The 24,799-nt window shown below is 32.9% G+C and overlaps 1 long non-coding RNA gene across 1 annotated transcript; it reads right to left on the bottom strand.

Annotated features, from left to right (window-relative positions):
• Nucleotides 1–11,110: 11,110 nt before the first annotated feature.
• On the bottom strand, nt 11,111–19,629 carry LOC120250171. The gene is made up of 4 exons (XR_005532956.1): nt 16,383–19,629; nt 16,138–16,254; nt 15,841–15,958; nt 11,111–11,866 (listed from the first exon to the last, which is right to left on the bottom strand). It is a non-coding gene; the product is annotated as an uncharacterized LOC120250171 (long non-coding RNA).
• Nucleotides 19,630–24,799: the final 5,170 nt, after the last annotated feature.

Genomic DNA, 24,799 nt, shown 5'->3' with positions numbered 1-24,799 from the left:
AATGCCTATAATATATAGCACCCGTAAGCTCATCCTTAAGTCACTATAAAAACTCTATTCTTCTTTGAAAATTAGATCAAATCACTTCAAACTTGTTCCTCTTGATCAATATGTCTTTATTCTAGCATGAATACAAAATAGAAGTGAATTAAGCACCAAATTCAATCATATATTCAACAATTACATGCAAAGTGCTATAAATAATAATAATAATAATAAAATACATTCATTCAAGCACTCATCAAAATCAAACTTCATCTTTGATTCCTGACTAACTCGCAAATTCAAATATACCCGAACCTATAACCATATCAAACTTTTTAGCTATATCATGCAACCACCTTCAGTAGTGGCAAAGAACTTTCGGTGCTTTTATCCTCATAAACTCGTCTGCTCCATGACCCTAACGAAATGAAGACAAAAGTGAGGAGGTGGACAAGTTATGGTTGAGCCTTTTTAAACTGGCAGCTCGGCCTTCTCAAGAAGCAATGAGCCACGAGATTTTTGCAGAATGCTCAGGGAATTAACAAAGTGATAAAGAAATTATTATGATTTTGGAGGGATCAGAATTTTCCAAACTCAAATATGTGAGGGGTCCATATAAAGCGATGTGGATATCAATATGATTTAGCAAGGAATTTATTAACTAAAATTGGTGGAGTACACACAAGTGATAAGATATCAATCCCATTTGGCACTGAATTTATTAAACTCAAATTTGTGGAGTCGGCAATGGTCAAGTAGCCATTTTGAAATCTAGTTTATCAACTCGGGTTATTTGTGTGACATTTTTAATCTTAACTTACTAGTTGTATATTTCATATGTATATTTAATTAATTAATGGCTAAAATAACATTTTTTAGTAAATACTAAAAATACACAATTAATTCCTTATGACTTTTTATTACTCATGTGAGTATCTCCTCGTAAACTTAGTTTATTAACAAGATCTTGTTGAATATATAACCTATCCATCATACATGCATCTAATATAAAGATAACTAGTTCATAAATATGAATTATATTATATAATTAAATAGAAGGAAAATACCATACCGTTCCACAGTAATTTCAAAATGACTACATAGTGCCTATAACTTTTGAAGTGACCAATAAGTCGCTATTGTTTACCTATAATTTCTCTGCAGTATCTACGCACATCAAATGAATTTTTTTAAACCAAAATTGTCCTTGTAATTTTTTTTCCTTTTTCATTCTCTCATCCTACATCTGTGCCTTCTTTTTTTTTCTCAATATCTCTCTTCGACTTATTGTTGTGATTCTTCTTCTTCCTTTTTTCTCTTCTCGTAATTATGTATGTCCACATCATTTTTGTTTATTCATTCCTCTTCTTCATTTTATCTCATATATGTTGTAGAACTCTATTAACAATAGTTATTGTGCTCGTATATATTATGATAAAGAGGAAGGACAAAGAGAAATGTGATGAAAAGGTTGGGAAAAAGGAAGAGAAATAGGATGTTATTGTTGTAACTAAATGATCATAGTTCAAATCCACACACCTACATGTTTTACAATAGATCATAACTATCTATTCACTAAACTAGTAAGAGAAATTGTTAACTTTTTAGAATCTCTAGTCATTGAATTAGCCATCTAGCTAGTCATCAAACTGGTAAGAAAGATCACCACCTGTTAGTAACTCTAACAATTTTGGCGAGTCTGTCTTGTCACTAAACTGATTAGAGTTGGCTAATCGGTTAGTATTAGTATGTCTAAAAATTTGTAGGTTCAAATGTATAAAAATATAAATTTAAACAGATCAGATAAACTAGCTTAGTAGTTAAAATATTGTGTTTATAAATAAATGACTATGGTTCAATGCCCACACACCATCTATTCATCGAACTAATCAGGAATTGAACACAATTAAATAAACCAAAGGGTCCACTTATTTTTATATGATGTTGTTGATGTTGATGAAGAACTATGAAAATTTAGATTAGAAACTTAATAAGTTTTAGGCCTTCTAGAAATAAAGGCTTAGTGGTTGAGCTATTATAGAGATATACCTCATGTAGCTTTAGTTGCATTTGTTCTAGATCTTATGCAAAAATACCAAAAATAAGATGGTTAATTTGTTTGCCTATTTAGATGTTTATCATAAGTTCTTAGTGTTTAATAGAGACTGGGATTTAGATTCGCAACCATGTGTGAGTTTCATACTTAATGGTATGCACTAAAGACCAATGTGATGAGTGTACATTATTCTATTATTTATATCATTGTGTACACTAATTAGGCATATATTAGAAGTATATTGTGGAATTCGACGCTAAACATAGTGTGTTTTATATTCTTAGGCTTTGGGCAGCACTTAAACATGAGAGAGCCAAAACAATCATTTCAGACCCTAAACAAAGAGGATGGAACTCTCTCGGCATCAATTGAATAAGGACAAGTGATAAAGACGCAAGTGTACGTTTCGATCGTGTAATAAAGTGTGTGTAAAAACAGAGTGCCGGTCCACATGAAAAAAAGTGAATACTAGTAGTAACCCTAAACCCGAAAAAATAGCCTAAGTGATCAAATATTGTGTGTATGAACAAAAGCAAGCAAAGATAAGAAAATACAAAAAATAATATGAGAGAAGTCAAGGAAGAAAGCGATATCCGGGCATAGGTTGTTTATGCATCCCTCTAGGGTTATAAAGTGCAGGACAAAGGTTGTTTATGCATGTAATCCTATTTGAACCGAAAAATTTTCAGAATTATACTAGACTCAATTTCTCATGTGAACAGTAACTGAATAAGTGCAGAGCTGATACAGACATCCATACATTTGCATTAACACTCTATGAAATCTTACTGCAAACTAATGACAATCTCTTACGTACATAATCTCCCCGCAGAGAGAGATTATCCCTAATCAGAATTCAGAGTAGAGATGCGATTTCTCCTAAAATCCACTCCACATGATTGCAAAGAGCACAGAGATTATCACTAACACACTTTGAATGATTACGGGAAATGAAGTCTCCAAAGTACCATAACCAGAGGTGTACTCACTACCCTCTCGAATTGCGGCATTTCTATGCTAGGTAGGAATTTCTTCTCGTCATGTACACACCAAACATGATAGCTAGGGCTTTCACCTCATTATAACTCAAGCATTCATAAACCTAATTAGATTCAAATAGAAATGATTGTAATTAAGAAAACAATTAAAACATCGAAGATCCAATAACCAATGTCAAAAGTATAAACCCTATAGTTCAACTATGTCCAAACATCAACAAATTAGTCTTGCATTAATGGAGGGCAAGCATCGAAGATACAAATAATAGGAGGAAACATAAAAACCATAATAACCCCCTTCTTAGTTGTGCTGATGAATGATCACCGGAGAAGCCCTAGGAAAGCTTCCACGCATGCCACCAAGGTGAACTTGACGGCTACGATCTTCAGCCCTTGAATGTTGATCCCAATTCCCTTGAAATCACCCCTTAATTGTTGGAGATTCATCTCTTATTTTCCTAACATCGCCTCTAAGAAATACCCCAAAAGAAAAGAATTGAATGTCCTAAAAATCCTCATAAGTTCTATTTATACCCAACTGCATATGGGTTGCTTACATGCATAAAGACGTAGCTATGAGGGAGCTGGAGAAGATGGTTGCAAGCCTTATGGGAACATTTACGAACGTAAGTCACGTCTGTAAGGTCTTTTGTTTATGTTACAGTTTAATATACAACCATAAGTAATAGATTGTAAGCTTCACTTGTTCTACTTCTTACAACCACCCTTATGGGAATAAGCTTTAATCGTAAGCTCCTTTGGATGTTAGTTACGGGCATAAGCCTTGTCCATAAGGTCCTCTAAATTGGCTCTGAATCCCTCTTAAGGGCATAAGCATGCCTACAGGTCCTCTGGAATTGACTTACGACCATAAGCCACCTAATTTGCTTTATCCTTGTTCAAATGATGCCAAGAGAGCTCAAACTTCATCGTTTGAGGTCTGAAATGCTTCTTTTGGCCCTCTCTTATCTTGAAATGCTGTCCTAAGCCTAAAAATGCGAAACACATTAGATTAGCATTAAATTCCACAATACAGTTCTAATATATACCGAATAAGTGTTCAAAGTGATATATAATATATGCATGTTGTACACTTATCAACAAGGCAAACAGGATGGCTTACAGACAACTTATGGCTTGACCTACGGCTGTAAGCCTCTTCCAGAGAACCTTGGAGGCATGCTTATGCCCCAAGGAGGAGTCTAGAGTTAAACCATAGCACCTTACGGGCAGGACTTACTCCCGTAAGACTATCCAGAGGAGCTTACGACCAGAGCCTACACTTGTAAGGACGGTCGCAAGGGCAGGATAATGAACCTTATGGTCCAGCATTTACGGCCGTAAGCTAGACTGTAACACAAGCAAACGACCTTATGGATGGGACTTACGACTGTAAGTGTTCCTGTAAGGCTCGTGACCCATCATCTTTAGCTCCTTACCGCCACATCCTTACGTCCGTAAGCAGCTCGTAAGTGGCAGGGTATAAATAGACCTGATGTGAATTTTTAGTTCAATCTTTGATTCTTTTCTTGGAGGCGAGGCTAGGGAAGAAAGGAGACAAATCCCTAGGCTTTTAGATATGACTTTTGGGGGAGATTTGGATCTATTATCGAGGAGGGGAATATCATAGCCATTAAGCTCACCTTGGCGGTTTTCGCAGAAGGTCCCTTTGAGTTTTCCAGCAATCGATTTTCGGTACAATTGAGAAGGGGGTTTTTATGTTTATATTCATTTTCTTCATGTCTTGTAATTTGAATACTTGCTCTCCATTAATGGAGGGCTAATTTCTTAGATGTTTGGCATTGTTGAACTCTAGGGTCTTATCTTTTGACATCGGTTGTGGATCTTTGTGATTTACTTGTTTTCTTAATTGCAATCTTTCATATTTGAATCTAATTACTTGTTTGTAATGCTTGATTGTTATTATGGCGAAAGCCCTAGTTTTCATACTTGATGTGCTTTGTGCCGAGTAGAAATATGCACCTAGTATTAATATACCACGATTAAAGGGGATTGTGAGTAAGCCTAGCAATAGAGTACTATGGAAAATTCTTCTCCCTCAATCCTCCCGAGTGAGTTAATGAGTATTTCCATGCTATTTGAAATCATGTGGAATATATTTTAGGAGAAATTACATTTCTATTCTGTATTTAGATTAGGGGTAATCTCTTCGTAAGGAGGATTACCTAATTAAGAAATTCTTGTTAACTCACATCGAGATTTCACTATGTGTTAATGTAATTGTGTAATGATTGTATCAGCACTGCACCGATTTAGTTATTCTTCACCCTTAAAAGAGGGATTTAGTATGATCTATAAAATCTCTCAGTTCAAATAGGATTGCATGTTTAGGCAACCTTCGTCCTTCACTTATCAAAACCCTAAAGGAATGCTATGCCTGGACATCATTTCTTCTCCTGACTTGTCCTCCTTATTTTTGTATTCTTTAATTCTGTTTTCTGTTTCTTTTGTTCGTACGCATCATTATTTTTATTTAAGCTAATTTTTGGAACTAGGGTTATTACTAGTAATCTCATTCTTCCCTGTGGACCGACATCCAGCTTTTTAGCATTTTATTACAAGATTGGCACGTAAACTTGCATCCCTATCATAATGTTATTGTTGATGTCAATGTAATTATTAGTGATGCTAGGTCACAAATTTTTTATGTGTATAACTATTGTTCCCTGCACAGCCATATAGTTCCATAGGTTTAAGCTAAGTCAATAGGATAGTCCAGCAGTAGTAGAAGAGAATTCTATTTTTAATCTTTTGAATTATTTTTAAATTAATTTTTATTTTAAAAAGGAACCCCGGTTCATGGGTTAAAAAATTAAAAATAATTTATAATTCATCACAATAATTTAAATTAACTTAAAATAATTAAAAATGATTTAAAGAAGATAGAGGATGTACTAAATTCATTTATTTATTATATTAAGCTACCTAGATATCCTCTTGGATTTGAGAGTAATCAAATCTTTCAAAATTTTCTTACCGTAGATCGGACGTTTGTCACCAACTTGCATATTCATCAACATCGGTTTTTGCTTCAACCTCGATCTCCGGCGCCATTGTTGTGTTCACCATATTATTGATAGAGAACTCACTAGCTTTTAGACTTTCCAACTCTGCTTCTTGTGGATAAACTTGAGCTTGCTTCCAATAATATATGCAAACTTACATTTTTTATGTTTGGTAGCACAAGTACAACTATGATTGTAATGTGTCCATTATGTTTTCACTTGCATTAAAACTTTAAAAGACATTATGGAGTTGGTACTTTTCTTCTTAAATTTATTTTTATTTATTATATTTTTTAATAACTTAATACGAACTAGATAGAACTAGCTTAGTTGGTTAAGTTGTCGTTGTTCAAGCCCCATTTACACCATTATTACCCTCTATTTTGTTTAATGTAGTTTAGCCCAACTGGTTGAAAGATCGGAGTGACTGGGCAGGGTCATGAGTTGGGGAAGGCCTAACCCATAACCAGGCTTGCTACGACCAATTACGAGTTGACAACCCAACCCACTGGATTAATAACTTGGCAAGTCAATTTCAGTGTGGGTCAGGGTTAAGCCAGTTTTATTTTCAACCCGTGTCTACGTACGTCGAGCTTCTAGATGTCCATTTTTTTTTATTTTTTTAAACAAGAGAACTAGATAGCTCAAATATATAAAAAATCTAAATTTAAATAGACAAAATAGATTAAGATGCTGGGTTTGTAACTAAGTGACCATGGTCGAAATCCCCACACTTATTTTTCTGGTAGATTTGATAGGAGAGAGATAGCTGACCTTACTAAAAAATGGCTGGCATATAGTGTCCATCTTCTCTGGTTTGTTGTGTTTTTGTATAAATGTTCCTTTTGTTGTTAGTATTCTCCTTCTTTTTAATCGCCTAATTACCTTATTCTATTTTCTTCCATCATTTTCTCTCATTTTTCATCATCATTGTCATCATCATCATCATCTACCTTTTGTTGTTGTTGTTGTGTTGTTGTTGTTGTTCTCCTTCTTAGTTGCATTCTTTTATTTCATTTCCTTCTATCATCGATTTCTTCTTCTTCTATTTTCACTTCTCACATAAAAGGAAGATAAATAGTGTCACGCCTTTGTATTTAAAGCATTTCACTTTTTCATATTTTAAATATTAAAAGAGTTGGGCAATAATATAATGTTCTACATTTATTAGTAAGAATCTTGAAATAATTCTTCAAGATTGTGAAAGAACGCTCCACTTGAGACTGCAACATTGAATGTCGAAGGTTGAACAATTCCTTCGGGTTTGTTGGTGCCCTTCCACTATGCTCTTTTAAGTGGTACCTAACACTTAATAAGGCGTATGAACCCTTGCATAGTGGTGTAATTGGCATCTACAAGATAATATTTCCCTACAATAGTAGCATCTGTGAAGTGGACTTTCTTTTAATATTTTAAGTGTTAAAATATAAGTTTTTCCTACCTTCTATCATCTTTAAGCCTTTAGGTTGTGGTCTCGATAATGCATCTTTCATAACAATGAAGTTATTCATTGATCCTTCCCACCCCACTAACACGTAGATGAACTACAATTCAGGGTTTACCATAGCCGAGGCATTCTGCGTTAGGTCTTTTCAACAACGAAACCAGGGTAAGTTCTTATGGAGGGATGGACGCATCAATATGCGTCCCGTCTAACAAACCTATACGATCCTACATAACAATAATAAATGAAGAAACATAACATGAGTGATTTACGGGGAAATTATTAAATTTTTGTTATATGTAAAGATTAATTACTTTGAAAAATGTGCACTACTACATAACTGCACTTATGCAGAAAAGGCCTTAAAAGCACTGCATAAGATCTATTGCAGTAAATTGGCAGTCGTTGCATCTGCTCCTGTTGCAATAGGTTATTGCTTCGGTTTTATACATCCTATTGCAGCGGTTTTACACTGTTGCCTAAACAATTCCAATTGGCATTGACTTTTGTATTGGTTTTAATTATGCAATGATTGCTTCATATACTACAGTGATTTATTTTGCAATGGTTATTTTATATAATGTAGCGGTTTCACAATAACTATTGCAGCGGGTTGTTAATATCTATTATATTGGTTTTGTAATTTATATTGCAACGGTTTTGTAATATCTATTACAACGGTTTGTTAGTACATATTGCAGCGGTTTGGTATTATATGTTGCAACGGTTTTGGAATAACTATAGCAGCGGTTGTGTACAAATTATTGCAATGGTTTCATCTAATCTATTGCAACGGTTTACAATATCTCCTGTAACATTTAATAAAATCATTGTAGTAGTTTTGTAATCCTGTACTATTTTACAAATAATAATTTTAATAATTCAATTCAATAAAATGATAACATTATCAAACATCATCCTACAATGTAATAAACACTTAGAGCCAATAACATCACATTAAAATTGACAAAAATATTCAATAATATAAAAATTCAATGAGAAAACTAGTTAATACAAAACAATTTTCAATTTAATACAAAACAAGTCATCTTCAATATTGTGGGATGAAACCAACTGAAAGTATAACATCATTGTCCCTGTAATTATAAAAAAATAGTTAGTAAAAATAAATAAGAAGAAACTTTTACAATACATACAATTTATATTACTTAACATGATAATAAAAATTGTTAAAAGAAAATGACATCAAATAAAATGATTATTATTATAAAAGAATACCTGAGGTTCATGGCTACTAGCAGAGGAGATATTACGTGCACGTATTACTTGAGTTGATACACTATTAGCATCTTTTAGGGAGCCAAAATTCAAATTAAATGCAGGAATTTGGTTGATGTTCATTCCTGGAACCAAGCCTTGGAGCTGTGACATCATAGAAAGAAATTTTTGTTGCATAGATGATTGCAAAGATGATTTATAATCTGCCAGTTGTTCTTCCATTTCTTTTCTCATTTCTTTTTTCATTCCTTCTCTCATTTCTTCTCTCATCTGTTCCTTCATGTCTTCAATTAAATTTTGAGAAACTTTTATAGAAGATTCACCACTAACTCCTTTTCCTTTCAAATCTGTTGGTGTAACACTCCTCCCATATAGCATAGCACGACCAGGTCTTGTCCGTCCCATCACCATAGAAAATACATAAACAGATTGGTTTTCATTACTTTGTTGTGATTGAACAACTTGCATTTGAGACTATAATAGAGCAAAAACATAGGTAAAAATTTATTTTTGATGTTATATTGATCATGTGTAAGTAGGGTTGGCAACGGGTTAGGTCGGGTGCGGGTTTTACCATACCCGCAACCGTACCCACTACCCCGCCCATATACCCGAACCCGAAGGGTTTTTAAAACCCCAACCCACACCCGCACCCGATGGGTAATCGGGTACACCGGGTATACCCGACCCGCCATGACCCTATTTTAAAATATTTAAAATAAAATTAAAATATTAAATATAAATTAAAAATATCAATGCCAAATCATAGTAATTTTGTTTAATAAACACCATAGAGTAGGTAGATCAATAGGCATTCAAAAGCACCACAAAATGGACAATTTCAATACAAAATAGAATAAGAAGAAGAACAATTTACTCTATAAAACAAGAATGAAATTCATACATGTCTCCATGGCCTCAATGACTCAATGTCATACCCTAGCTCATAGAACATTCAAAGTAGGTACATAGACATTCAAACTTCAAAGACAACAAAGTAGACAATTGCAACACAAAAAAGACATTCAAAGTAAGTAGAATAAGACCAAGAACAATTTGCTCTATAGAACAAGAATGAAATTCAACTTCATGGTCTCAATGTCACATCCTAACTCATAGAACATTCAAAGTAGGACTTGAAAATAAACATTCAAAATCACCAAAAAATAGACATTGAAAGTACCACAAAATAATGTTAAAGTAGGGATTGAAAATTTCAATCCAAAAACGTAGTTTTTTTTTTGTTGTTGAAATGACCATCATTCATCATCATCATCTTCATAGAGATGAATTATCTTCTAATCCATGAGTAGCTCCACCAAGTCCACTTGCTAATAATTCATCTACTCAAAATGTGTTGTTTTTGCTCTTTTTTGACTCTTCACAAATACATTAAAGTCATTCAAGGAATCATCAACCATAGAAATGTTGATATCTTCAAATGGAACACTAGTGGATTCTTTACTCTTCAACTCATAATCAAAAAATAAATCATAGCAAAGCTTCATGGTAGGCATCAATAGGATATAATTTTTTATAATAATATTCAAGCAAGCTCATCTTGTATCTTGGATCCAATACTGTAGTAACTCCCATAATATCATGAATCACACTCCAATAACTTTTAAACTTATTCATCATCTGTGTCGCCATTCTCCTAATCACCACATTAGAAGAAGTGAGTCAACTTGATATTGCCAAATTAATTTCACACTTTCGGAAAATAAAGATTAGCTGTAGGATAATTAGTGCCAGAAAACAATTCTGTAACACTATTAAAAATCTTCAACTTCTCACAAACTTCACTTGCAAATTCCCATTGTGTTGTTGTTGGCAAACAAGTGTATTTATCATCATGATGTTTTAACCTACAAAATACTTCTTTGTAAGATATAGCAATATCAAGCATTTTGTAAGTCGAATTCCATCTAGTTAGACAATTTAAAAACAAGCTTTTAGTGTAGATCATGTGTAGTTGTTTAGCTGTTTCCTTGAATTTTTCCACTCTCTTAGGAATTGCAGTCCAATAAACTACACTGTCATGAATTTTGTTTACCCCATCTTTCACCACCTCCAATCCATCCTTCACAATTAGATTTAATATATGTGCACAACGACGCATATGAAGTAAAGAACCATCCTTTACCAAAGACCCAAGATGCAACTTATTTTTGATCTTTTCAATCATGGAATTATTTGTGCTACAGTTATCCAAAGTTATGCTGGATAATTTCCCATCAATATTCCAATCCAATAAACACCCAACCAATACAGTACTAAGTCTCTCACTTATGTGAGGAGCAGGGACATAGATGAACCTAATATAAAAAAAGACTATCAATCATTCTGATATATAAAAAAGTAAAGAACAATTATTACTATTATGAAAAATAATGTATAATCATGATATAAATTTAGAATTCCAAGAATCATCAATATAGTTTGCAGTGATCGCCATATACCCCTTTTATTGATTACTTGCTGTCCACATATCTGTTGTAATTGCCACTCTTCCTTCATTAGTGTCCATCAATTTTAATGCCACCGTTTTTTCAACATCATAAATTTTGAAAATTTCTTTCTTCAAGGTATTTCGAGAAGGAACTTTGAATAATGGTTGAAGTGCGAATGAATATTTTTTAAAACCAAGATGATCCACTATCGAAAGTGAATATTCATGCATAATGATTGCTTGAGCTAGCTCCTTTTTTGCAAATTCTGGATCATAGATTGTAGTTGTCATTTCTTGTTTGCCTTTCACCATCTTAGATGTGATAAGTTTCTGCCCTCTTAGGCTAATCTTTCATTGGATACATGATTCCATATGTAGATGCAAGTGCTTCATTCCATTCTTTGATTTCCCACTAAGTAATTTCTTACAATAATTACATTGAGCTTTATCCTCCCCATTAACTTGAGTCTTTTTAAAATGACTCCACACAACACTTTTTAGCCTTCCAATTTGTGTAGTAGATTCTGTATGATCTCCTATGTCCTCTTCAATGGTATGTTCATTTGGAAAAGAACCTTCAGGATTAGGACTTTCAATTTCATTTGATTGGGTTGAATTCCCAATTTGATGTGATCTTAATTGATGAGAACCAATATCATCATCCATCTACAAAATATAATAATAATAATAATTAATAGAAAAATAAAATAATTCAAATATCGAACCCCTATCTCTTGATTTATTTTGTTTGCCAGGAAAAGAGATAATAATAATGCATCTAATTAACTAATTAACTTATGGCAGCCTTTCAAGGGTTTCTAAGAATATCATCTATTTATTAATGTTTGTCACTTTAACGAGACACTTAACCATTTGTCACAGGGTGAGCATCACATACATCATGGCAAAATAATATAATGTATTAACATACAAGCACCAGAGATATGCATTAAATCAAAACCGAGATAAAGATACCTCATTAATAATATAATGTACTAATGTTTGCCACTTTAATGAGACACGCAGCCATTTGTCAGATGCATGTTTGCTCATTGAATCAAAACCCACAAAAACAATTAGTTGGAATATAAATCATGACATTTCATGTAAAATCATTAAATATGATATAAAAATAGTTACAGGAGAAAAAGAATTAGATAAAATTTTCATTCACCATTGTCCAATCCCAAGAATGGATCTAAGAATTTTGCAAGACACTATCAAATTAGACATGGATATGCTGCATATGCATTGACTTTGTAGCCAAAAATAGGTCAAATAAAAAACCAAATATAGACTATGAAGAAGCTTCAGACCCCTCACTGATGAAAGAACAACTTGTTTAGAGAAACAACAATAATAAAAGAAAAATCCCATGGCAAATTAAGAAGAACAAGATTCATAAAGTCTTCCAAGTGAAATGCCCTACAAAGAATCATATTGCTATAATTATCAAATCTAGAAAAGGTCAGAGAAATCTCAAATAATACCACAACTTTCATACCATTCATCAATCATAGGCATACCAGAAACCACATCTAAGTTGACAGGGGAATATCTCACTAATTAATTACCTACTGTCTCCTTGAGAATGAGAAGGATCTTGCTCCCTATGGCGTACTTGAGTGATCCCGTGAGTCACAAAGAATCACACTAAAGAAAAAGGCTTTCATGAAGGAGTTTGGGAGGTGTTTGCAATTGTCGGTAACTTGCCGAGTTGCCGTTGAGAACAAAGAAGAAGGGGTTGATGAAGGAGTTCTGGAGGTTTGGGGAAATGTTTGATGTGAGACTGGGAGTAGTTGATAGTGTTTGGTAATTGGTAACTTTGTTTTCAAAAAACCCTAACAAGTAAACCGGTTTGATTATATATTTATATTTATTAATTTAAATTCCGGTCGGGTATGGATACGGGTTCAGGTTCGGGTCAGGGTATATTTGTTAATTTAATTTTGGGTCGGGTACAGGTTCGGGTCTGGGTATATTTGTTAATTTAATTTTGGGTCGAGTACGGGTTCGAGTTTGGGTCGGGTATCAGAATTCCCATACCCGTACTCGAACCCGTTTTATAGTAATCTGGTTTTACCCAAACCCGACCCGAAACCCGGTCAAATCGGGTTTTACCCTGTCAAATCGGTTCGGGTCGGGTTTGGGTAAAATTGTCATCCCTATGTGTAAGACAAAATATCACATTCCAAAAATATACTATAAAATCATATAAATAAAAGAAAATCCTTACAATCTGGTCGCTAGTATCATCAAAGGATTTCATGTAGGTCTTGTTCGGTTGTCTTTTTCGAGTTTCAATAAAAAGAGCAGTATTAGTTGGTACCTCATTGTTTTCATTTGCATCTTGTTGTTTTAATTCCACAAAAACATAACTTTCATTAGCAAGTACTTGTACATGATCCAAAAAGAATCAAATCTAGCACCACACATAGCAATTATCATGCCAACAAAAAAAACAATACAAATAGAAATAATTTTAAAAGAATATAAAATTAAATTCATCTATGGTACTAATCATAATAGGTATAGTCAAGGTAACCAAAACAATACTAATCATAATAAGTATAATAAAGTTAACCAAAACATTCTTAGAATATCAATTTAAAATAAAAACATAATTTTCATTAGCAAAGGCTTGTATATGATCCAAAAAAAAAAAAAAAATCAAATGTATCTCCACACAAAACAATTATCATACAAAAAAAAAGACTATACAATTATGAATATTTTCAAAAGACCATAAAGTTGAATTCATTGATGATACTAAACATAATAGGTATATTTAAGGTAACCAAAACAATATTAATCATAATAAATGTAGTCAAGCTAATCAAAACGTTCCTAGAATATCAAATTCAAAATACAAGAAAAAACACATACTTACACTTACCATTTGTTTTCTTATCCTAGCAAAACTTTTTTTGCCCTCCGTATTCATATTAATTTGTCTCTTTCGATTATTTGCATTTATTTCGGTGATTCTCTACATAAAGATTTTCATTACTATTAGCATAGCTTACAGAAAGTAGTCTTTACATTATAAAGCAATTAAAGACTAAAAATTGTGACAGGAAATAATAATTTAACACAAAATTTCCAGTAATGATCGAGAAAAATTAATTAGTTTGTGAGTCAACAATGAACTTTTTTTGCAAAATGATTATCCCAGTCAATCACAAAAGGTTATATAACTGACATAATAACCTTTAGTGTTGAATTCCTATCTTAAGCATTTGTCAATTGTAGACATCTCAAAGAAATAGATATCATGAGAATGTTTTCTTTTTCTTTCCTACCTTTAAAGTTGATAATTAGGAAGTATCAAGGTATCCAATGTGACTTTCATGCTGAACTTAGCTTGCAAACTTAGGAAATATCAAAATAGAAAGGCTTGTCTTGTCATAAATAACTAGTTATGCCTTAATGTTTATACATAGACTATGTATAAACATTAAGGCAAAACTAAATCAAAACATACACTATTTTTGAAGACCCTTTCCCAAGGACCTCATTCTACTGCAGACATAACAAGAACAACCCCAAAATCAAAGATTTGTACAAACTACAAAGAACTAACTCATCGTCAGTGTTTCCAAATTGCTATATACCCTTCCATATGGCCTGTTGGATCTACTTCCACAAACTCTGGACACTCAACACCATTCATTCTAATTACCATATAGAGATACACAGAGAGAAAGATTCAGTTGAGGATGAAGAAGGCAATGAATATGAAGAACAACAGTGGACAAGACCAAAGGGCAGACATGGATATACAACCTTTCTTCACCCAACTTAGGTCTTTAGTCTTATATCAAGTACATATCACTAACTATTAACGTTGTATGTTTGAGATGCTTATCAGAGTCCATGTTTCACATTTATGGTAAACTTTCTTTAGGAAATATTACAATTTCTAGATGAAGTTTTGTAGTTTTTTTTTTACCCTTAAAGTGTAAAACAAAATGGAAAGGCTTGTTTAAGCAAATAGGTTCTACTACTATACATAGTTATCCGCTATGATCTATAAATAAATTATAGAGCTCTAGTGACTGAGCATCAAGCACATAACCATGCTTATCATCAATCAACTATTATGGTTTTCTTCTTCTCCAATGGATATATAGTTCTGGTTTTATATTCATTTTAGGATAATCAAAGTTTATTAAAGATGGGCTCAGATTTCAAGGTTCAAAGAAACATTCAACAGACAGAATGAGTGTTTTGTTATCCAATCAGTGCACTGCCAACACAACAAATCATCAAAAAACTAATATAAATTTCTTATTATTTAACATTATATATAATTATCTAAAGGATCTACAAATGAATTACAGCCTTGATTGCTAACCATCAAGCACCTAAACCATGCTTATCCTCAATAAACTAATCTAAATACATGGTTTGAGGAACACTTTCTTATCAGAGTGCACACTAATACTTAATGAACAAAAAATACAGAAATTTTATCAACTTCTGAATCGAATTCAAGCAAAGAAATAACTCAAGGGAATTTCATCAAATAATTTGTGTGCAAGATGAAAGCGGTCACCTCAATCAAACAGATTGTGTGCAAGCATGGATAAAGTACTCAATCATGCAGAATTCTTGAATAAACAAAGAAAAACTCATACCAAATGGAGGAGGACAAGGGGAACCAATGCATCCAAATTGGGGAAAACCATCAGAGGTGAATCAGTGATCCAAGATCAAGAAGGCCCCTACTGAGAATGCAGGGCATGCGAGGCTTGTCTGTTTCAGTAAAACAGTGTATAGTTTAATGTGAATCTCTTGGGTTGTTCTTTCCAAAAACAAAAACTACAAACTAAAAAGAAACTAAACACAAAAAATATTAATTTTTCAGATCAAAAAGCAGCAGATCAAAAGGACAAGAGAATCAACAAAGATATCAGATCCGAAAACACACTCACCAAATCACTATTATTCCTCTCAGAATCAAGTATCTTGATGGCCACTACCTCAACAAGCGGAATACAAACAACACGATGAATGGTAGCTAAATCAAAGGCATAATCAACAACAAGAACCTGCACACATTACATCAATTCATAAAGATCCTCAATCAAATAAAGCAAATCAAGGACAAACTTAGGGTTTCTGACAAAAAGATCGATTCAATGGCAAATCTAGAAAAAAAAACCGATAGATACTTTACCTGCGAGAGTGATGAAGGGAGGGTTCCAGCCCTAGGATTGGGAAGCACGAGAAAGGAGCTCATTGTTCTCCTCCCAATTGCAGGGTTGATGATGTGAACCAGTCCAATCGAGCACCAGTGAGAGAGAGAGCAAGAGTGTAGAAGAGGGCCAAAAGCGTGAAGCGTGAGAGAGAAAAGGGCATGAACCAGCGCGAGGCCCAGTGAGAGAGAAAAAGAGAGCCAAGAGAGAGAGAGCGAGGGAATTTATTGGGGCTTTTTTCATAACATAATTTAGATTTAAATTATGTTAATTTTTGTTATTCCAAAGCATAGATATTGAAAAAATTTAATGACTATGTTAATAATGATTTATTTAGTCACAAGGGGACCTGTAAGCCTTCGCTTTATTGGAGGCCTCCCAATAATCAATTAATTTTTTAAATTTTAAAATAATAAATTAAAGTATTATATAATTACATATCTTCTTTCTACTAATTTTTTTTAAAAATCTTATTTTTATCATATCCAATAACCTATTTCAAAAATAGTGCACTTTGTTTAAGATTAATCTATTATTCATTTTTTAATTATAAATAAAAAGTTTTAAATCTATTTATATTGATACTTTTTTATCTTTGTTTTTGAGCTTCTGCAAAACAAATATAAATAAAAAAATAAATTTTATTAAATTAGAGCGGCCATTTTCAAATTTGACTTTAGGTCTTTATTTTGCTTAAGCAACCTCTATTTTATAGGAAAAATACTTGTCATGTGATTAAGAAATATGTGGTGGAAAATTCTTTGTAATCGCTGATAATATTGTCCCACAAATAATATATATATATATATATATATCCAAAAAAAATGATAAATGTACTTTGTTATTGGTGATTCAGATGTGGATGAGTGTGCTTCTCCCTAAAAGTAGCGGTTCATAACCGCTACTATCACAACACACATGCAACGTTGCCTATCATAACATATACGCAACAGTTACAAGAAAACCACTACATATCATAACCCATAAGCAGCGGTTTTTAAAAACTGTTGCACTACAATGCATATGTAGCAGTTATGAACCGTTGCTTTTTTTAACATTTCCAGTAATTGTAGAACTACTACATATATATCCTAATATGCAGCGATTGTTGCAACAGATTAAGTCAAATGTAATACTTACTTAGAAAATTGCGTGCAGCGGTATGAAAGCGCTACAAAACCACTACAATAAACATCCTATTGTAGTAGTTTTATAACCGCTGTAAGGTAATCGCTACATAAGTGCAGTTATGTAGTAGTGGGATACCAATTTAGGCTCTTCTCAATTTCTGAGTGGCAAGAACCGCTAGGGGAGTGAACAAAGTCATCTCAAATGGCACAAATAGCTCTGAGAATGATATTAAAGTATCGATTAATCATTTCAACAAGACGAACAAACTCAATTCTCATGGTCCTATTCTTGGTGTTGTGATCAACAATATGCAAGAACATGGCTAACTGCTCCTCAACCGATATATGTCGCGTGTCTAGAGGAAGGTGCTTATCATGCAGGATAAATGCAAGATGCATAAAAGTCCCTACATCCATCCTAAGGTAGCTCACACAATAGTCATGGCTGCTCCTTAAAACACGTTCCATATGTTTTTTTTCCCTAGTTAGGTCCCGAAACATGGATGGTTCCTTCTCCCATCCCTAGAGACATGCATTTCCTCAAATAGGCAGGCAACAATCACAACAATTGTAGTGAACGCCGCAACCAATTACCTCACACACTCATTAAAAATCTAGCTAACCATCTACATAATTGAGGATATCATTATTGATTTGAACAAGCAGCTATTGAATTCAATACAAACCACTCATGAACACCTACCGTCTTTACAAGTGACAGAGTTTATCTATGTGTACATAGATCTCTACATAATGGACATGGCTAACAAAAAAAAATTTTTGCTACAAGAGAGGAAAAAAGATGATAAACTCCCAATAACAATAATATAGCTTCATTAGCTTCAAAAGATGTAGGGGTTCAACTCATCATATTCAATAGATAACACAAGTAGGAAACAATAGCAAAAAATGAAATCAAATAACATGTTGATGAATCCCAATAACAATAGCAGCTTTACCAACTTCAAAAGATGCAGGGATTCAACTCATCATAGTTAACAGACAACACAAGTAGGAAACATTAACAAAAAATAAAATAAAATAACATGTTGATGAAATCCCAATAACAATAACAGGTTCACTAGCTTCAAAAAATGCAGGCATTCAACTCATCATATTCAACACTCCCAAGATAAATAGCCAACATGGTAATCAGGACATGGTAAACACAAATAATTAGCTACATAAACCATAGTGGTATATAGTTAATCAATCGAAATGCAAACTGGACATGTTGTAGGCAAAAAGAACATCATAATTAAACAACTAATTCCGAAAGTAGATAAGGTAAGCAAAAAAATTAAACATATTTTAAATAAATGAAGCACATTACCATACTTATTAAAAATCCAGACATCATGCAAAGGAAAAATGGTAGTCAGTTCATGAGGAAATCAAAAGAAACAACAAATATAGAAAAAGAAAATAAATAAGCATCATGGTATTCGGAAAAGGAAAATAAAAGAAAATAACTCTGGAAACCATATTGCTATAGAACACTACAACTGATATGAAAAAAAATATATATGTTATAGGCATGAAAAACAACATGAGAACTAAACAATTAAGTCATTGATTCAAACAAACAAAATGAAATGCAAGACTATAGGAAAACAAGAGTAAATCAGACAAAAGGAGATGCAAAAACACTAGGGAAAAATAAAGCAGATAACTAATAACCATGGTCTGAGAGTAAAGAACATAAAGGAAATACCTAACCAAAGTAAACAAAAAAGAGCAGCTTACACCATGTTGTCATAGTAAACAGAAAATAGGTCAAAAATAATAACAATAAATGATGCATAAGGCAAAAGATGAAGCAACAGACACCATGGATAAACAAAAGTGTTAGTCACTGAATGAATGAGGATTTCATGGAAAACAACAATAAATGTAAACAATCTGATCTGAATCATGTTATGAAGATTTGAACATGAAAAAAAAAAGAACACAACTCTGAAAAGTACATGCTAGGAAGATGTGTAGAAAAAAAATAAAAAAAAATACACCTTGAAATAAATTGCATGTTATGCAAATCTACTGAAAATAAATCAAAAATCAAAATAAACCATGAAGAATACATACTATGAAGATCCACAAGGAAGGCACACCCCGAATCAAATTACATACTATGAAAATCTGCCGAGAAATAAATCATAAATAAACCAAAATATAAAAAATATGAAAAAAAAAAATACATGCAATGAGGATCTGCAGTAAATATATAAAAAATATCCAGAAAAGATTTACATGATATGTAGATTCACTGAGGAATAAATAAATAATAAAAAAATATAATAAAAATGGAAAGATACATGCTCTGAAGATCTGCAGGGAAATATAAGAAAACATCTTGGAAAAATTTACATTATATTATGAAGATCCACTGAGAAATAAATCAAATAAAAAAAAACCATAGAAAAATGAAGATCTGCAGGGAAATAAAATAAGAGATTGAGAAAAATTTACATTTTATGAAAATCTCCAGAGAAATAATCCAGAAATTAAAAAAAATAAGAAAAAATACATGCTTGCAAATATGCAAGAAACACTAGATCGAGGAGCAAAACATGCTATGAAGAACAATAGATATGTTGTGCGCATCATAGACAACAAATGAAAGCTGAAATCACAAAAAAATGACCACGAAACCATGAATCAAATGAGAAACTTCATGTAAGAACTTAAATAGGCTAAAATGCCTCTAAAACCAAGAAAGAAGCAGCACATCAGGACAACACAAAAGGAAAACATGGAAAACAATGGACAAGCTACAAACCGGTCCGAGAAAGAGAAAAGAAAAATGTAAAAATCATCCCAAATAGCATCATACAAACCACAAACAAGATAATTTTGGAGCAGATATGTCTAGCAAGTCGGATATGAAGGGGCGGCGAACAAAAAATGTGGCAGCTTCAGGGAGATTATGCGTTTGATCGGGCAAAGTAGACGGCAAAAGTGGAGTGAGTGATTGGGGAAATGGTGAGGTCGGGAGTGAGTAAATGGAAACCCTATCACAAAATCCAAAAAAAAGGAATGGGGAAATGGTGAAATCGGGGGTGATCTCAAGCAACACACGGGACAGCAAGTGAGGCAAGTGAGGAAAATAAAACGACAAAAATTCCACTTCAAGGTTTTTCATCCTAAAGTCAAAAGGGTGAGCTGGCTTCTTTTTGAAGTTGTCAAATCATGACTTTGACTTTCAATTCGGTGAACCAAATGCATAGAAGTTGTTTAGAACTCACCATTCAGCCACTTTAGACCGACTTTAATGAATTAAACCAAGATTGTCAGATTCAGACCGACCCGGCTGGTTCAACCGGAAAATCCGGAAACCGGCCATGTGGTCAGTCCGGGCATGACCCATTGAACCGGATGTATGGAGACTCGGTATCAACCCGGTGACCCGGCCGATTCAACTTTGAACCGGTTGACTCGGCCGGGTCAACCGGGTCATAAAGTTAATGAAATTTAGGGCTTTCAACTCAAGCTTCCCTGGCCCTGGTTTCTTTGTGAAATTTCAAATTTCAACTCCAGTCCTCCTCCATCGCTCTATCTAGCAGCCCTCTCTTCAGCCAACTCCATCAAACTCCGATGATGCTCCGGTGACTTCACCAACCTTGTGCTTGCTCCTGGTAAGAGATTTATAATCTTGTACCATGCTTTAAGAGATTCATACAGATTATGTTGACAGTTTTGAGAGATTTTTTTGAATGATTTGTAATCGTGTACCATGCTTTGAAAATCTTGTAATCCTTGTTTTTTTTTCTTTTTTGTTGTTTTAGTTTTTTTTAATGATTTGTTGAATTATCCTATGAATAGATGCATGATACATGGTGAGAATTATCTATATGTATGGCATGGGAATTACTTATTAGAAAGGCCGTATGATACATTCATCCCATCTATTTTACAAAAAAAAATTAATCTTTAAATAAAGTGCCCTGTAAGCGACGGAAGTAATGTGTCACCGTGCAAATATTAAACTTTCTTATGTGATTGCATAGAGATTATAAAGTGGGAATTGTCTTTTTGTATATTGATTATTTTTCTATAATTTGGCTTCACCTCACATTTATAAGATATTATCTTTGTAGGTTCTAGAAAGGAGTGAACATCTAAAAAGAGGCTTTTGTTACTCTAATTTTGCTAACGACATATGGTAAGTTGGTAATATTTTTATTTTTCATTGTTTATTTTTGTTTTAAAAATTTATGAGTACATCATGTGCCTAAAAAAAATATTTGAGATTACATATTTCATCACAAATAGAGATCACACTATAAATTGACAACATATATTGGTTGAAATTGTTATGTATAGGATCTAGAGGCCGGCAATACACAATCTTCTAGTTGTTCAAGTGGCAATGTTCGTTTGAAGACTGATCCTGGTTGGGACCATTTCAATGTGTCTAATAATGCACAAGGAAAAAAGATGTTCTCATGCCTTTATTGTGGATCAAAATATCAAGGTGGTGGAATTAATAGAATGAAGTATCACCTAGCTTGCATTCAGGGAAATATTGCGGCTTGTAAAAAAGTTCCGGATGATGTTCGCAAGCAAATGGCGGGGTTTCTTACTTCATCAAACCGAAAGGAGAAAAATTCATTTGATGATGCATATGAAGAAGTTGAAGAAGATGATGTTCAAGAATTTAGTCCTCTAATGAAGTCACAACAAAAGACTTTGGTAATTGTTGTTATCTTTGGATTATGTATTTGTGACTTTTTTGTTATCTTTGAATTTTGATTGGTATGTGTTTGTTTTTGTGTGAAATTAAACTTTAAATCATGTAATTGTTATTTTTTATGATGCTTGTTTTGAGTATGTATTTTTCATTATTTTGTTAGGTTGATGTGTGCATGTTATATTTTGATGATGGTTGCTATGAGTGTCTATTTTTTATTTTTTTGTTAGGTTGATGTGTGCATGTTATATTTTGATGATGGTTGCTATGAGTATGTATTTTTTATTTTTTTGTTAGGTTGATGTGTGTTTGTTATATACTTATATTTTGATGATGGTTGCTTTGAGTGTGTAATTTTGATTATTTTGTTAGGTTGATGTGTGCTTGTTATGAGTATAAAATGAATTTGGATATCAAATATAAGTAGTTTTATATTTTTTTATATTATAATTATGGTTTTTAATATTATATTTTGATTATTTTCTAATTATTAATTATTATAATATATTGTTTTAATATTTAATTATTGACCCCGGTTCAACCCCGGTTCGACCCGGTCGAACCCATCGACCCCTGACCCCTGGGCTTGGCCGGGTCGATGCCCGGGCCGGGTCTGACAACCTTGAATTAAACACGCCCTTAGAGAATATTTGATTGGGATATAATTAAGAGTGTGGAATTACGAGAACATTTTTAAATATTAGATTGTTAGGGAAAATTATATCTGAATGGACTAAACTTTTACTAAATTAATATTAAGAAAAATTAATTTTTTAATTAAAATTTTTATTTTAAAAAATAATAAATATTTACTAATATTAATAATTTTTAAAATTAATTATTAAATATATTTATTTAAATAATTAAATATCCTAAATGATAAGGTTGATCAAGTGGTTCTTTGTGAGATAGTACTTATTTCCCAATCAAACATGCCCCCAAAGAAGTCCTTTGAATGCTTATCAGTTTCTAAAAAATTAAGAAGTTTTTTTTTTGGGTAGAGACACCTACTATATTTGATATCTTCTAACTTTGTTTGAGATTATTTGATTTACTTATGCTTTATATTATACATATTGTAATTAGTACTATGCTTAAACTGCAGAACACCATGTAGAAGATGCTAAGATTGATTCCAACCATCATCAGATGGTTCACAACCTTCACTACCTAATATGGACGCTATAAATATATATTGGGAAGCTTCTGGTGATGAAAAGGAGAAGAGAGTTTATGGTTTCGGATCTCAGGCATCCAGTTTATATCTAAAATTATTTTGTAGTTGTGCTACATCAGCTCCCCTGCCACCTTTAACAGCAATCCCCTTAGAAATTGTGTCTGAGATGGAGAGCATGAAAAAGAAGATGGTAGAGTTGAAGCAGCAAAATCAGAATTTGATGTAGCAAAAATGCTCAGACAAATCCATCATTAGTGAAGGCATATGAGAATGATGATGCGGTATGGATTGCAACCTAATGGACCAGGTCAGAGTTCTTAACATTGGGAGGAGGAGAAGCAAGATTATGAGGAAGATAATGGAGACCTCCACTTATAGATTCTCATTTGTACATACACACTTATTATTACTATGTATGTTATAATTTTTTTTTTTTTGCAAAATTATAATATTAACATTAAAAATAGAAAGATAAATATGGAAATATATGAAAATCAATTTTAACGTTAAAAAAAAATTGCAAGGGATGTGTAAGGGATTTGCATTAGACTTTGCAACGGGAATACAATGAATTTGTCACAAACGACGTTGGAAATTCATAGCAAATTTGTAATGAATTTGCAATTGATTTTTCATAGGACTTTGCAACAACAATGCAACGGATTTGTCATAAATTGTCCAATATCATTGCCAATTTGTTGTAAATTTACAACAAACTTGCAATGGATTTGTTACAGATTCAAAAAATCCATTGCAAGTTCATTGCTTGCAAGTTTTCAATGGGTTTGCAATGGATTTTGAAACACAAAATCGGTTGCAAATCTATTGCAAATTCATTACAATGTTTGCAATGGATTACTTCCTACCATAAAAAAAATTACTATAAGGAAAAAGTGACGGCCATAATCTGTCGCAAATTTGTCTCAAACCCCAGTTTACAATAGATTTTTCCATTGCAAATCTATAGAATTTTTGTAGTGATACTTGGAAGGTGTGGTTATAAAATGTATTAAATTGACAAACAATATTGTAGCCATGGAGTTTAATTTTTGTACTTAAAGAGTTTCTACTTGTGTTGCACCCAACTAAGTTAGTTCAATAGAATTTGATAATTCCAGCGAGGTGTATGTGAGTTGGTTTATCACTCAATCTCTCATGTAAGCATGAACACACACATAATGCAAAGCAATAAAATTTAAGAGAAAGGAGGTACACGAATTGATAACTCAGTTCGGCACACAACTTGCCTATGTTTGGGTGGTTAAGCCCTGAGATAACAATCCACTAAAAGAGGGTAATATAAATGAGTACAACTCTCACACTCATCCTCACAAAGGTAAAAAATAACCCTCTCTAGATTGTCCGATGCCTACTCTCAATTACCCAAACACTTAGGCCTCT

This window comes from Dioscorea cayenensis, chromosome 19, assembly GCF_009730915.1.
Source record: "Dioscorea cayenensis subsp. rotundata cultivar TDr96_F1 chromosome 19, TDr96_F1_v2_PseudoChromosome.rev07_lg8_w22 25.fasta, whole genome shotgun sequence".
NCBI classification, from domain to species: Eukaryota; Viridiplantae; Streptophyta; class Magnoliopsida; order Dioscoreales; family Dioscoreaceae; genus Dioscorea; species Dioscorea cayenensis.
Note: the sequence above shows the minus strand (reverse complement) of the source record. Positions and strands in the feature narration are given on the sequence as shown.